Here is a 13,490-nt window from a genome sequence, read left to right as displayed (position 1 = left end):
GCAAATCCTTCTCATGATCCGATCTCTTCGGCTTCTTCTGCCTCAGTTCTTCTGTCTCCACTTGAGAAAGTTCTCTGCTTTTTAAGGCTCAGATGATTAGAGCAGGCCCACCCAACTAATTCAGATACTCTCCATGTTTTAAGCCCATAACCTTAATTATGCCTGCTAAGTCACAAAGAGTCAGACACGACTGAGCGACTGAACTGAACTGAACTGAACTGAAGTCATTTTTGTCATGTAACATAACCCATTCTAAGGTTCCAGTGATTAGGGTATGCGTGCCTTTGGGAGATCCTGTTTCCTGGGACCCCAGTGATCCTAAAGGAAGAGGAAGCCTCAGGCGTTGGAGGGAGATCTGAGTCTGAGTTACAATTTGGCCTCTTCCACTCATCTCAGCCCAGCGTCTTGGGGCAGAAGATGAAAAAAATGGGGTAAGGACTCAGCTGTTACTGGAAGTGAAAAGGAATGAGCTGTTTCTACAAAAATGTTCATAAGTTGGAGCACTTTGCGACATCTTTGTGAAGGTGTGACGCAGAAAATGGGACAGATCTCTTTTTCCCTTTAGTGCAAAATATAGTTTCTCCTGCTGCCCAGGGGCTTAGGAGGGGCATCTCCCAGTGCAGCACCTCAGCAATGGCAGACTTGCCTGATGGCTGGGTGCTTGGCGGTGCTGGTGGCAGGGCCGAGGGCCGGAGGTAGTGCCAGATTCTGGGCCAGCCTAGGAAGACCACCTCCTGGAAAGCTTTGCTAGGTGGGCCTTGGGAGCAGTGGCTGTGCTGAGAGGTCTTCATGGGACCTTTGGAACAAGGAGTCCACTGGAAGCAGGCCTTCTTGGGAGGGCCGAATAACAATGGAGCTAACGTGACCATCACAGGCTGGTGGGGAATACTGCTGGGATCCTGTGTGCGTGAGTGAATATAGTTATATGAGTATAGATTTGTGTAATCACCATCACAATTAAGACAGAGAACAGTTCCATCACTCAGCCTCCCCCCCCACAGAATTCCTCATGCTGCTGCTTTTTGTCAACCCCCCTACCTGTATCCCATGCAAGCACTGATCTATTCTCCATCTCCATACTTTGCCTTTTCCAGAATGTCACAGAGGTGGAATCAGACAATACGTAAACTTATGAGGTAGCTTTTTGCTCAGCCTAATGCCTTTGAGATGCGCTCATGTTGTGACATGCATTAAAAACCCCTTCTTTTTTATTGCTGAGTACTTAGTATTCCAGTGTTTAAATGGACCACAGTGTGTTTATCCACTCACCCACTGAAGGACATTTAGGCTGTTTCCATTTTGGGCAATTATAAATGGAGTGCTGTTTGCATGAACACGTTTTTATTTCTCTTGAGTAAATGCCCAGTAATGGATCATTAGGTCATGCAGTATCTGTGTGTTTACCTTTAAAAGAAACTCCTGAACTGTTTTCCAGAATGGCTGTTCATTTTTGCATTCTCTCCAGCAATGTATAGCGTTCCAGTTGCTCCATATACTCACCAGCATTTGTGGGATTTTGTTTGTGTTTTGTTGTTGCCATTCTGATAGATTCTGATGGTATCTTGGATGTTTATTTTATTTTGAATTTCATGAACTTATTTGCCATCTGTGTGTCTCCTTTGGGGAAATGTCTCAATTGCTTGCCCAATTTTTTTATTGGGTCGTTTATGTTCCTTCTGTTGAGCTTTGAGAGTTATTTGTGTATTCTGGATACAAGTCCTTTGTCGGGTATGTGGTTTACAAATATTGTCTCTCAGTCTGTAGTTCGTCTTTTCATTTTCTTAGCAGTGTCCTTCAGAGGCAAAAAAGTTTTAACGAAGGCCCATTCATCCATTTGTTTCTTTAATGAATGATGCTTTTAATGTCACTTCTAAGAACTCTGCCTGACTCGAGGTCATGAAGATGTTCCCTGATGTTTTCTTCTAAAAGTTTAATCATTCTAATTTAGATCCATAATCCATTCTGTGTAAAGAATGTGTGAGCTTGGTTTTTTGGTTTCATTTTGTATTTTGCGGTGGATATTCAATCGTTCCACTGCTGCTTCTTACAACGATAATCTCATCTCTATTGAATTTGTCAAAAATCAGTTGGTCATATTTGTGTCTATTTCTGGGTTATTTATTATGTTTTATCAGTTTACTTGTTTACCAAGGCCCTGCAGTCTTGATTTTGTTGCTGTTCAGTCTCTAAGTCGTGTTCGGCTCTTTGCGACCCCTCGGACTACAGCACGCCAGACTTCCCTGTACTTCACCATCTCCCAGAGTTTGCTCAAACTCATGTCCATTGAGTCAGTAATGCTATCTAACCATCTCATCCTTCACCCCCTTCTCCTCCTGCCCTCAATCTTTCCCAGCATCAGGGTCTTTTCCAATGAGTCGGATCTTTGCATCCGGTGGCCATAGTATTGGAGCTTCATCTTTGGCATCAGTCCTTCCAATGAATATTCAAGGTTGATTTCCTTTAGGATTAACTGGTTTAATCTCCTTGAAGTCCAAGGGACTTTAAAGAGTCTTCACTTCATCACTGGAGCTTTAAAACGGAGTAGTGTCACTTCTCTAAATCTTTTTTTTTTTTTTTCTTTTCAAATTTGTTATGGCTATTCTAGTTCCTTTTTCTATAAATTTTAGAATCAGCTTGTCCATATCTACAAAACATGCTGCTGGGATTTTGATTGGGAGTGCCTTAAATCTATAGAACAATTTGAGGGAAAACTGACTTCTTAACTATATTGAGTCTTTCAATCCAGAAACACAGTATGTCTCTCCACTTATTTAGATGTTATTCCTTTAATAAGCACTTTGTAGTGTTTATCACAGAGAAGACAATGGCACCCCACTCCAGTACCCCTTGCCTGGGAAATCCCATGGACGGAGTAGCCTGGTAGGCTGCAGTCCATGGGGTCGCTAAGAGAAGGACACGACTGAGCGACTTCACTTTCATGCATTGGAGAAGGAAATGGCAACCCACTCCAGTGTTCTTGCCTGGAGAATCCCAGGGACAGAGGAGCCTGGTGGGCTGCCGTCTATGGGGTCGCACAGAGTCGGACACGACTGAAGTGACTTAGCAGCAGCAGCAGCATCAGTGTTTATCATGCAAGTCCTGAAGATGCTTTCTTAGATTTATTTAATTTGGGGGGATTTTGTACATAAGTAATTTAATGATGTACATGGTATCAATTTTTAAAATTCTGGCTTCCAATTGTTTATCACCAGCATATAAAAATATGATAGATTTTTTTTCATGTTGACCTTATATTGTGCAACCTTGCTAAACTCAATAATAAGTATTTTTGTTTTGTTTTTTTTTGTAGATTCTTTGTGTTTTTTTTTTTTTTTTTTTGGTCATGTTGCCTGTGAATAGGGATAGTTTTAGTTCTTCCTTTAAAATCTGTGTGCCCTTTATCTGTTTTTCTTCCCTTATTGTGCTAGGGCTTCTGGTATGAGAGTGCATAGCAGCTGTGAGAGTGAACAGCTTTGCCTTGTTGTCTGTTTTGGGAAGGCAAGCATTCAGTCCTTCATTATTGAATTTGATGTTAGCCATGAAATTTTTGTAGATACTCTAAATCAAGTTAAGGAAGTTCTCCTCTAATCATTATTTGCTGAAACTTTTGTCACAAATGTATGTTGAATTTTGTTAAATTTTTTCTGCACTGATTGATATGATTGTGTGGCTTTTATTGTTTAACCTATTAATATTATAGCTCGTGTTCATTAGTTTTAAAACATTTAGCTAATCTCCATTCCTGAAATAAATCTAATTCTGTTGTCATGTATTATTTTTTAATATATTTTGCTAATATTTTCTTGAATATATTTGCATGTTCATGCAGGGTATTAGTGTATAGCTTTTTCTTCTAGTGCTGTTTTTCTTTATGATTTTGACTTCAGAGTAGTGACAGCCTTATAAAATGAGTCAAGAGGTTATTCCTTCTATTTTTTGGATATTATTACGTACAGTCAGTATAATTTTTCTTTAAATATCTGGCAGAATATGGCAATAAAACTATCTTGGCCTAGAGTTTTAATGACAAATTCTTTGTCTTTAATAAATATAGGACTATTCACATTATCTATTTTTTCCTAGGTGACTTTTAGTCATTTATTGCTTTCAAGTAAAAAGTCCATTTCATTTAAGTTATTAAATTTATGTGCATAAACTCATTTATAGTGTTCTCTTTTTATCCTTTCAGTATCTATGGGATCTATGATTTTAGAGGTTTGAGGGGACTTAAAAATAACACCCCCTGTCTTCCCCCATTGCTCAGGAAGGGATCAGGCAGTAGCCTTTAATCCTGATAAAGCCAACTTGGTGAACATTAATTTGCTTTAGATGGGAGGCTCACTAACACACCTGGGATGATACTCAGCCATCTAATCATAGTAGTTTTGAAAAACACAGGCTCTGTTACACTAGCCAGCCTCTGCAAAACCTGTGACTTATAGAGATGTGCTCTCTGCAGGTGATAGATTTCAAAGTCGCAAGAAGGAAAGAAGTCCTGGTCCTAGAGATTGAATGTTTGCGTCTCCCCGAAATGCATTTGTTGAAACCTAATTCCCAACGTGATGCTGTTCGGAAGTGGAGCCTTTGAGAGGTGATTGGGTCACGAGGATGGGGTCATCGTGAATGGGGATTAGTGTCCTTGTAAAGGAGACCCCTTTCTATCGTGTGAGGACACAGTAAGAAGATGGCCTTCTATGAACTGGGAAGCAGGTTCTCACCAGGCTCTGAATCTGCCAGTAGCTTGATCTTGGACTTTCCAGGCTTCAGAACTGGGATAAATAATGTTTGATGTTAAGCCAGCCAGTTTCAGGTATCTTTGTTATAGCAGCCTGAACGGACTAAGATGCCCTGCACGTCCATTTCCTTCTCACACACTCGCCAGATAAGGTGGGTAGAGAGTGTTAGGCCAGCAGAGGTTCCTCAGCACTGAAGCAGGAGCCAGGGAGAAGGAGATTCCCCTTCAATAACTCACAAGAACTGTACTCTAATCATGGCGGAAATAAATGGAGAAGTTGGGGAGGGGAGGTGACCTCACGTCCCACAATAACTGGTGGGAACAAGAGCCAAATAAATCTCCCTGGTTAGACTAATGTCATATGCAGGTTCATGTCTAACACAGGTTACAAAAATCACAATGGGATACATTAAATTTTAGATCAGACCTTTGTGACAGTGTTGTGACAATATGGAGGAAGTGATGACCAAGTGCAGAGTCCAGAATGAGAGTAGAGTCAGGCCAGACTTCACGGAAGGAGTGTAACTTACATAAGTAGTGGATGGGAAGGGGCTAGAACTCAGGGGGATGGTGAATGGGGAGGAATGGGGGGATAAGGTGGGAGAAGTGGGTCAGAATGGGGTGGAAAAGGGTTTGAAATACCATGCTAAGAGTCAGGGGTACTCTTTTAGGGGGAGGAGCTAGGGAGGAGTTCATTAAGAACAGTGCTTGGGGAGACATATCTTGGAAAGTAGTGAAATATCCATAGCATTAGCAGAAGTCATTGCTCAAGGCCTCGAGTTAGTGCCTATCTTCCCTCACTCTTCCCCCAACTCCACCTCTCTGATGCCCTCCCCTGAGGCCCTTGGACCCTATCACAAGCCAGCAAGCAGAAATTAATGCCTGGCTCTGCTTTGGTCCGTGGCTGAGGTCCATCCCAATGTTCTGGTGGGTTGGTGCCCATGTATCCTGGCTCTTAGGTGAGTTTTTTCAAAAAAACTATTTGCCATCAACCCATTTCCATTTTGAGAGTTTGAGGAACAACAGCTGAAGACCACTCAGTGGTTGAGCCATGGGAGCTGCAGAGCAGTCTTCAGCGGCAGGCTGAGCACTCCAATCTTCACAGGGGAGTCGAATAGTCTCAGAGGGCACCCCCTGCCTTCGGACGCCCAACTCTGGTTGAGTAGACGTGAACTGCAGAGCTGGAGCGGTCCGTCCACCCTGAAATTCCTCCTTGGTCACAGTCTTGTCAACTGCTGCCTGCTCTTCCTTTTCAGTCTTTTCAGAATCTCTGTAGAAGCAGAGATGAGGCATGACCTTCCATGGGGGTTCACTGGAGATGCCATGCATGGGCAGAACTTCCTGGGCAAACAGCCACCACATCAGAGCCACTGAGTGAGCTCTGTCTGTGCTGCATGGGATGGCGGTAGCCATAGAACACAGAGTGTCTGTGTTATGCAGAGCAGTGGATGGCAGGTTAGTGTAAGGGGCTTCTGTGAGATGTGGTGGTCAGCCCTGGGATCAGTAACCACCAGAAGTCTTGGCTACCAGAAGGCTGCCTGGATCAGGTTAGTGAAAGTTCCAGGAGTGGAGCAGCCAGCAGTAGGAGGGGCTCGAGGGGCAGCAGCAAATTTGTTAGCCAGTATTCCCAGAGGATAGGACACTGGTTCGTCAGTTGGGTTTTCAGTGGCAACCACGGCGTAAGCCGTCTGCAGAAGCTTCGGCCAGGTCTCCTTCAGATTCATGATGGAGACACCATCCCTCTTCCTTTTGTAGATGGCTTGGAAGCCAAGGTTGGTGCTACCTCACTGGGTTCCTGGGAGTTTGAGGATGTCCTCCTCCTTCATTAGCAGGACATTGAGGGCTCCGGACATTGTGAAAGTTTCCTTTTAAGTTCCAGTGGGAATCCAGAACAATGTCACATGGACCATTTTCTGGGTAGTGCGGAAAGGTGATTCTTAGGTATTTTGTCTCTCCACCTTCAGCAGCCTTGAGGACATGATGAGGAAGGAAGAATTCATGCTGCCCAGGGATCTTGCCCTTCCACTCTGAGCTCTCAAGTCCATCTGAATGTGGCAGGCACAAGACCACAGAGCTTGGAGAACTCCTCATGTTTGGATTTAAAAACAAAACCATAGCATTTCATAGAATTATTTTCCCTCAATAGAATAAAAGTTCCAGGAGAGAAAAGTAGTTCCTTTGGACCCTGCTCTCCCTTTAAGTCAAATAAACATCTGTCAAGGAGGAACAAGACAGAATTCCTTGTGATCAGATGCTCCTGGTTCTACAGCAATTTATCAAAGCCCTTCTCATCAATTAGAGAAATATTTGAAAAATCATCACAGCTCCTGCAAGCGCCTCATGTATAATTCAAAGCGGTGGCTCCGGATGGAGTGAGGAAGCTACAGAAGCCAGCCCTGCCTTTTGAAGGTAAACCTGCCTATTGTCCCTTTCATCCCAAACCTAGGAACAAACTCCGGGGCCCTTGAAAATTGTATTTCTACTGAAGTGTAGACATCTTAAGCCTGATGTGTAGACACTTTACCTCCCAGGGAGCCCCCTATAGGGACACCACTTCTCAGTTCTTGGAAATTAGGTGTCCCTATGAGATTAAGACAATGAGTAGGGACCCCTCTCACGTGTGCAGTATTCTGCTTTTTAATCCCAGCCTCCAATACCAAGTGTTTCAAAGAAGGCAACCAATAAAGGAAAAAACAAACATGTGATCAAATCATAACCATGTAAAAGCACCCTCACTTTTCCTTTTTTACTTGCTATTCCCACAAGTCAGATATTATCTTGATTTTATAAATGAGGAGACTAGAACAGAGAGGTGAAATGACTTGCTCAGGGTTGCAGAGCAAATTTACAGTGAATAGTGTTCGTACTTCGGCCACCAGACACTTTCTCTGTGGGTACAAACCCAAATTTTCGTTTTGATTCTGTTGCTCGACTTGAATAGTATGGAGACCCACAAGTTAGAAATTGACCTTTTTTTTTTTTTCATAGAATAAAAAGGCTTACATAAAAAATATCAAATACTTTTTGCTAAGTACAGTGGCTATATTGCTTATGTTATTTAAACCTCTGCGTACCTGAATTATATTTAACAGTTTCAATTAATTTTACTTTTGAATTGCACTAAGGGGCGACTCAGTGGTAAAGAATCTGCCAGCTAAGGCAGGAGACACAGGAGACTTGGGTTTGGTCCCTGGGTGGAGATCTCCTGGGGGAGGAAATGGCAACCCACTCCAGTATCGTTGCCTGGAAAATCCCATGGACAGAGGAGCCTGGTGGGCTACAGTCCACGGGGTCCCAAAGAGCTGGATAAGACTGAGCGACTGAACACATATGCACGCAAGAACATGAAGAGCCCACAAGATTTAAGACCCCAGCACCGCCAGCTCAGGGCGCAGAGCTGACACAGGGAGGCATGGGAAACATGTGTCTGTACAGTGGAGGAACTGCTTCCTTCGGATTCGATCCAGAAGTTCCTCTTGTGTTCACACGTGGTCTCCACCTGCCCTTGCAATATGAGCAACAGAGGCGGCTCTGAGTGGGACAGGGTGGGCTCTGTAGGATTCCTTGTGCAGTGGGTGAGTGGGCCAGACCCTCTGCAGGGCATGTGCAGTGCAGGCAGACAGTCGTCAGCTCTGTGCTCGAGGAGGTAGGGGAACACTGGAAACGAGGTAGGTGAAGACCAGAATTCTAAGTAGTTCTGAGGGCAGAAAACGAGCATCCTCTTCCATGAGTGAGAAGGCCTTTTGAAGGTAAATGACAGTCCATTGCAGATCAAATAGGCCAGACATGCAAACCGTAGGTGTAGAGAAGAGGGACCCGGAACAGCACAAGCAGAAATATCCACTGGGACTGGGCGATGAAGGCTGGCCCCGCAGGAGGAGAGGTGCATATGGGAAGGGTCTGGCCTGGCCTCACTACTCTGGGCCCAGCCCCCAGCACAGTGTCTAGAACTCAGCAGATGCTTAGCAAAGTGAAAGATGGTGCTCCGGCTTCACTTCCTGCAGAAGCTGACTAAGATGCTCCAGAATGCCAACAAGGACCTACTGTGGAGCCCATTTAACTCTGCTCAATCTGATGCACCAGCCTGGAGGGGATGGGTGCTTGGGGGGGAGAACGGATACATGTGTATGTATGGCCGAGTCCCTTCACTGTTCACTTGAAACTACAACATTGTTGATCTGCTGTAACCCAATACAAAATTAAAATTTTGAAGTTTGAGGGAAAAAAAATACTATAGATGCCCCAGTGTGAGCTCGGGCCCCCTCTTCTGAGCTCCCATGATACCCCAGGCTTGCAGATCACCGAAATACAGCCACATTGCCTTATAAGGATCTGGTTTCCAGTCTGCTTCCTTCCTAGAACCACTTTTGCATTCCAGCGTCTCCTCTAGCATATGGTACATATTAAGCCCTAAAGGAAGGAGGGACAGACGGGAGGGAAGAAGGGTTTCGTCAGCTACTTGGGGCTAAGGGTTTCACCAATAACTGAAAGAGGAGAAGAAATTGGGAGTTAATAGGAGGCCTCACTGTACATCATCCCAAGGATGCTGGATGTAATTATGCCGCTGTAAATGCCATAAGGAGTCACGCATAGTTCTCCTATAGGGGAAGCTTGGCCATGCTGTTATTCTGCCAGAGTGTGAGTCTCAAGATATCACAGTCTTTCTTGGTCATCATTGTTTCACTCAGTTCAGATCAGTCACTCAGTTGTGTCTGACTCTTTGTGACCCCATGGACTGCAGCATGCCAGGCTTCCCTGTCCATCACCAACTCCTGGAGCTTGCTCAAGCTCATCTTCATTGAATTGGTGATGCCATCCAACCATCTCATCCTCTGTCATGCCCTTCTCCTCCTGCCTTCAATCTTTCCCAGAATCAGGGTCTTTTCTAATGAGTTGGCTCTTCGCATCAGGTGGCCAAAGTATTGGAGCTTCAGCTTCAGCATCAGTCCTTCCAGTGAACACTCAGGACTGATATCCTTTCAGATCGACTGGTTGGATCTCCTTGCAGTCCAAGGGACTCTCAGGAGTCTTCTCCAACACCACAGTTCAAAAGCAGAAACTCTTCAGTATTCAGCTTTCTTATGGTCCAACTCTCACATTCATACATGACCACTGGAAAAACCATAGCCTTGAGTAGATGGACCTTTGTTGGTAAAGTAATGTCTCTGCTTTTTAATATGCTGTCTAGGTTGGGCATAGCTATTCTTCCAAGGAGTAAGCGTCTTTTAATTTCATGGCTGGAGTCACCATCTGCAGTGATTTTGGAGCCCCCCAAAATAAAGTCTGTCACTGTTTCCATTGTTTCCCCATTATTTTCTATGAAGTGATGAGACTGGATGCCATGATCTTAGTTTTCTGAATGTTGAGTTTTAAGTCAACCTTTTCACTCCTCTTTCACGTTCATCAAGAGAAGAAGCTCTGTAGTTCTTCTTCACTTTCTGCCATAAGGGTGGTGTCATCTGCATATCTGAGGTTATTGATATTTCTCCCGGCAATCTTGATTCCAGCTTTTGCTTCATCCATTCCGGCATTTCACATGATGTACTCTGCGTATAAGTTAAATAAGCAGGGTTTTAATATACAGCTTTGACGAACTCCTTTCCCAATTTGGAACCAGTCTGTTGTTCCCTGTCTGGTTCTAACTGTTGCTTCTTGACCTGCATACAGATTTCTCAGGAGGCAGGTAAGGTGATCTGGTGTTCCCATCTCTTTCATTTTCCACAGTTTGTTGTGATCCACACAGCCAAAGGCTTTGGCGTAGTCAATAAAGCAGAAGTAGATGTTTTTCTGGAACTCTCTTGCTTTTTTGATAATCCAGTGGATGTTGGTAGTTTGACCTCTGGTTCCTCTGCCTTTTCTAAATCCAGCTTGAACATCTGGAAGTTCTCAGTTCATGTACTGTTGAAGCCTGGTTTGGAGAATTTTGAGCATTACTTTGCTAGCATGTGAGATGAGTTTAATTGTGTGGCAATTTGAGCATTATTTGACATCACCTTTCTTTGGGATTGGAATGAAAACTGACCATTTCTATTCCTGTGGCCACTGCCGAGTTTTCCAAATTTGCTGGCATATGAGTGCAGCACTTTCACACCACCATCTTTTAGGATTTGAAACAGCTCAACTGGAATGCCATCACCTCCACTAGCTTTGTTCATAGTGATGCTTCCTAAGGCCCACTAGACTTCACACTCCAGGATGTCTGGTTTTAGGTGAGTGATCACAGCATCGTGGTTATCTGGGTCATGAAGATCTTTTTTGCACAGTTCTTCTGTGTAGTCTTGCCACTTCTTAGTATCTTCTGCTTCTGTTAGGTCCATACAATTTGTGTCCTTTATTGAGCTCATCTTTGCATGAAATGTTCCTTTGGTATCTCTAATTTTCTTGAAGAGATCTCTAGTCTTTCCCATTCTATTGTTTTCCTCTATTTCTTTGCACTGATCACTGAGGAAGGCTTTCTTATCTCCCCTTGCTGTTCTTTGGAACTCTGCATTCAGATGCTTATATCTTTCTTTTTCTCCTTTACCTTTCACTTCTCTCCTTTTCTCAGACAACCTTTTTGCATTTCTTTTTCTCGGGGATAGTCTTAATCACTGCCTCCTGTACAATGTCATGAACCTCTGTCCATAGTTCTTCAGGCACTCTGTCTATCAGATCTAATCCCTTGAATCTATTTGTCACTTCCACTGTATAATCGTAAGGGATTTGATTTGGGTCATACCTGAATGGTCTAGTGGTTTTCCCTACTTTCTTCATTAGCACCTGGTATATAACAACTTAATACACATTGGTTGAATGCATGAATGAACAGTGAATGAACTGGGCCTTTTATGTTCTTTATAAAGTCCTGGTTTACTGAGCCTGTCTGTGTGTGGTTCTCATGGTTCTCAGCTATATCCATGACGATGAGAGTTCATAGCCTGAGGCCCACAGGAGATGCTCAAGCCAGCGGCTCACTGCTGCACGCAGGCTCCACCCTCAAAATGTTCAACCTCACAGTTAAACCATGTGGGGCCTCCCGGTGGAGGAGGGACCTGTTCTGAATCCCATGGCCCTACCTTTAGAGCAGGTGTGGATGTGAGAATGGTCCTTCCCTTTACTGGGCTCATCTTCCCCTCTATGAAATGAGATGGCTCCCTAAGATGATCCCAAAGCTTTTCCAGCATTTCCGGAAAGATGAGGAGGGAGGCTGAAGTGGCAATGGCATCCTAGCATTTTCACTCGGCAGTTCCACCCCAAGTTTCCGGGATTCTTGGGATCAGGGTGGTTGTGTGGGATGAGCTTCGAGGAGACGTGAGTAAGCATGAGTCAGCACCCCTGCTCGGGGCATAGGAAAACGTGTCAGAGGCATGGAGGGGGACCTGCCTTCTCTATGGAGACAGCAGACTTCCAGACTAAAGATAGGGCCTGCCTCCCAGTGGGGAGGGGGCTGCAGGGGTTTCCTGCCTCCAGGTGGAGGGATGGAGACAAGCTGAACACAGCAATGAGTGCCTGATGTTAGTCTGTTTTTCTTAAAACATTTTGGGGCAAGAAGATACAAACTATCTAGAAATCCAACAGATGCTGCGGATATCCTCTCTTCAGAAAAATGCACAGACATCTGACATTCTGCATCTGATGCAAGAAAGGGGGATGGACTCCTTAAAGTACATGTCTGATCTCTGGGACCCCAGTAACAAACCCATCCATGGCAGAGAGAAAGGGCAGGCAGGGGTCCTGGGTCCTACCTTTCATCTGGGCTCTGCTCCATCTACCTTGGATAGCCTCAGTCTTGCCATCTGTAAAATGGATGACCTGGAAGAGGAATCCTTCGTGGATTCTATCCTCAGTTCAGTTCAGTCGCTCAGTCGTGTCCGACTCTTTGCGACCCCATGAATCGCAGCATGCCAGGCCTCCCTGTCCATCACCAACTCCCGGAGTTCACTCAGACTCACATCCATCGAGTCAGTGATGCCATCCAGCCATCTCATCCTCTGTCGTCCCCTTCTCCTCCTGCCCCCAATCCCTCCCAGCCTCAGAGTCTTTTCAAATGAGTCAACTCTTCGCATGAGGTGGCCAAAGTACTGGAGTTCCAGCTTTAGCATCATTTCTTCCAAAGAAACTCCAGGGCTGATCTCCTTCAGAATGGACTGGTTGGATCTCCTTGCAGTCCAAGGGACACTCAAGAGTCTCCTCCAACACCACAGTTCAAATGCATCAATTCTTTGGCGCTCAATCTTCTTCACAGTCCTATCCTAGGTTTTTGGTTATCACAAGCACACTCTCTGAGAGCAGCTGTGGGGTGTTGAGGCTGCTCTCCTAATGGCTGAGCTGAGAAGCAAGTAGTGTGGAAGCTGGGGTGGGGTAGGGGCAACTCATAGGCCTTCAGAACCACTTTTTCTCTAGCATTAAATCCAGCTTCTTTCTGACAGAAGACCCACTTTTGGGTGGAGACTGAAATGGCTCCTACCTGGGGACAAGAAGTATGCAGACCCCCTCTGTCTCTTCCTCCAGCTCTGTCTAAACCGGCTGGATAATGAGAGTTGGGGTTTCCCTTGGCCATGGAGTCCCCGCTTCCTTTCCGGCCTTTTTTTAAGTTGGGCTTAACAAAAAGCTGGGAGAGGGTTACAACCAAATTTTCAAGAGGAGGAACTGAGGCCTAGACAAGCTCTGACCTGGCTCAGTCCCACTTGGCCGGGCCTGGGGCAGATGCCCTGTACCTGGTCCGGAGAGCTTGGGGCACCCACTGATGCATCTGAGCAAGAACAAGGAGGTTTCA

General features: G+C 44.8%; 1 pseudogene; it reads right to left on the bottom strand.

Annotated features, from left to right (window-relative positions):
- On the bottom strand, positions 5,714–6,588 carry LOC102186558 (annotated as a pseudogene).

Source organism: Capra hircus, chromosome 28, assembly GCF_001704415.2.
Source record: "Capra hircus breed San Clemente chromosome 28, ASM170441v1, whole genome shotgun sequence".
Taxonomy (NCBI): Eukaryota; Metazoa; Chordata; class Mammalia; order Artiodactyla; family Bovidae; genus Capra; species Capra hircus.
Note: the sequence above shows the minus strand (reverse complement) of the source record. Positions and strands in the feature narration are given on the sequence as shown.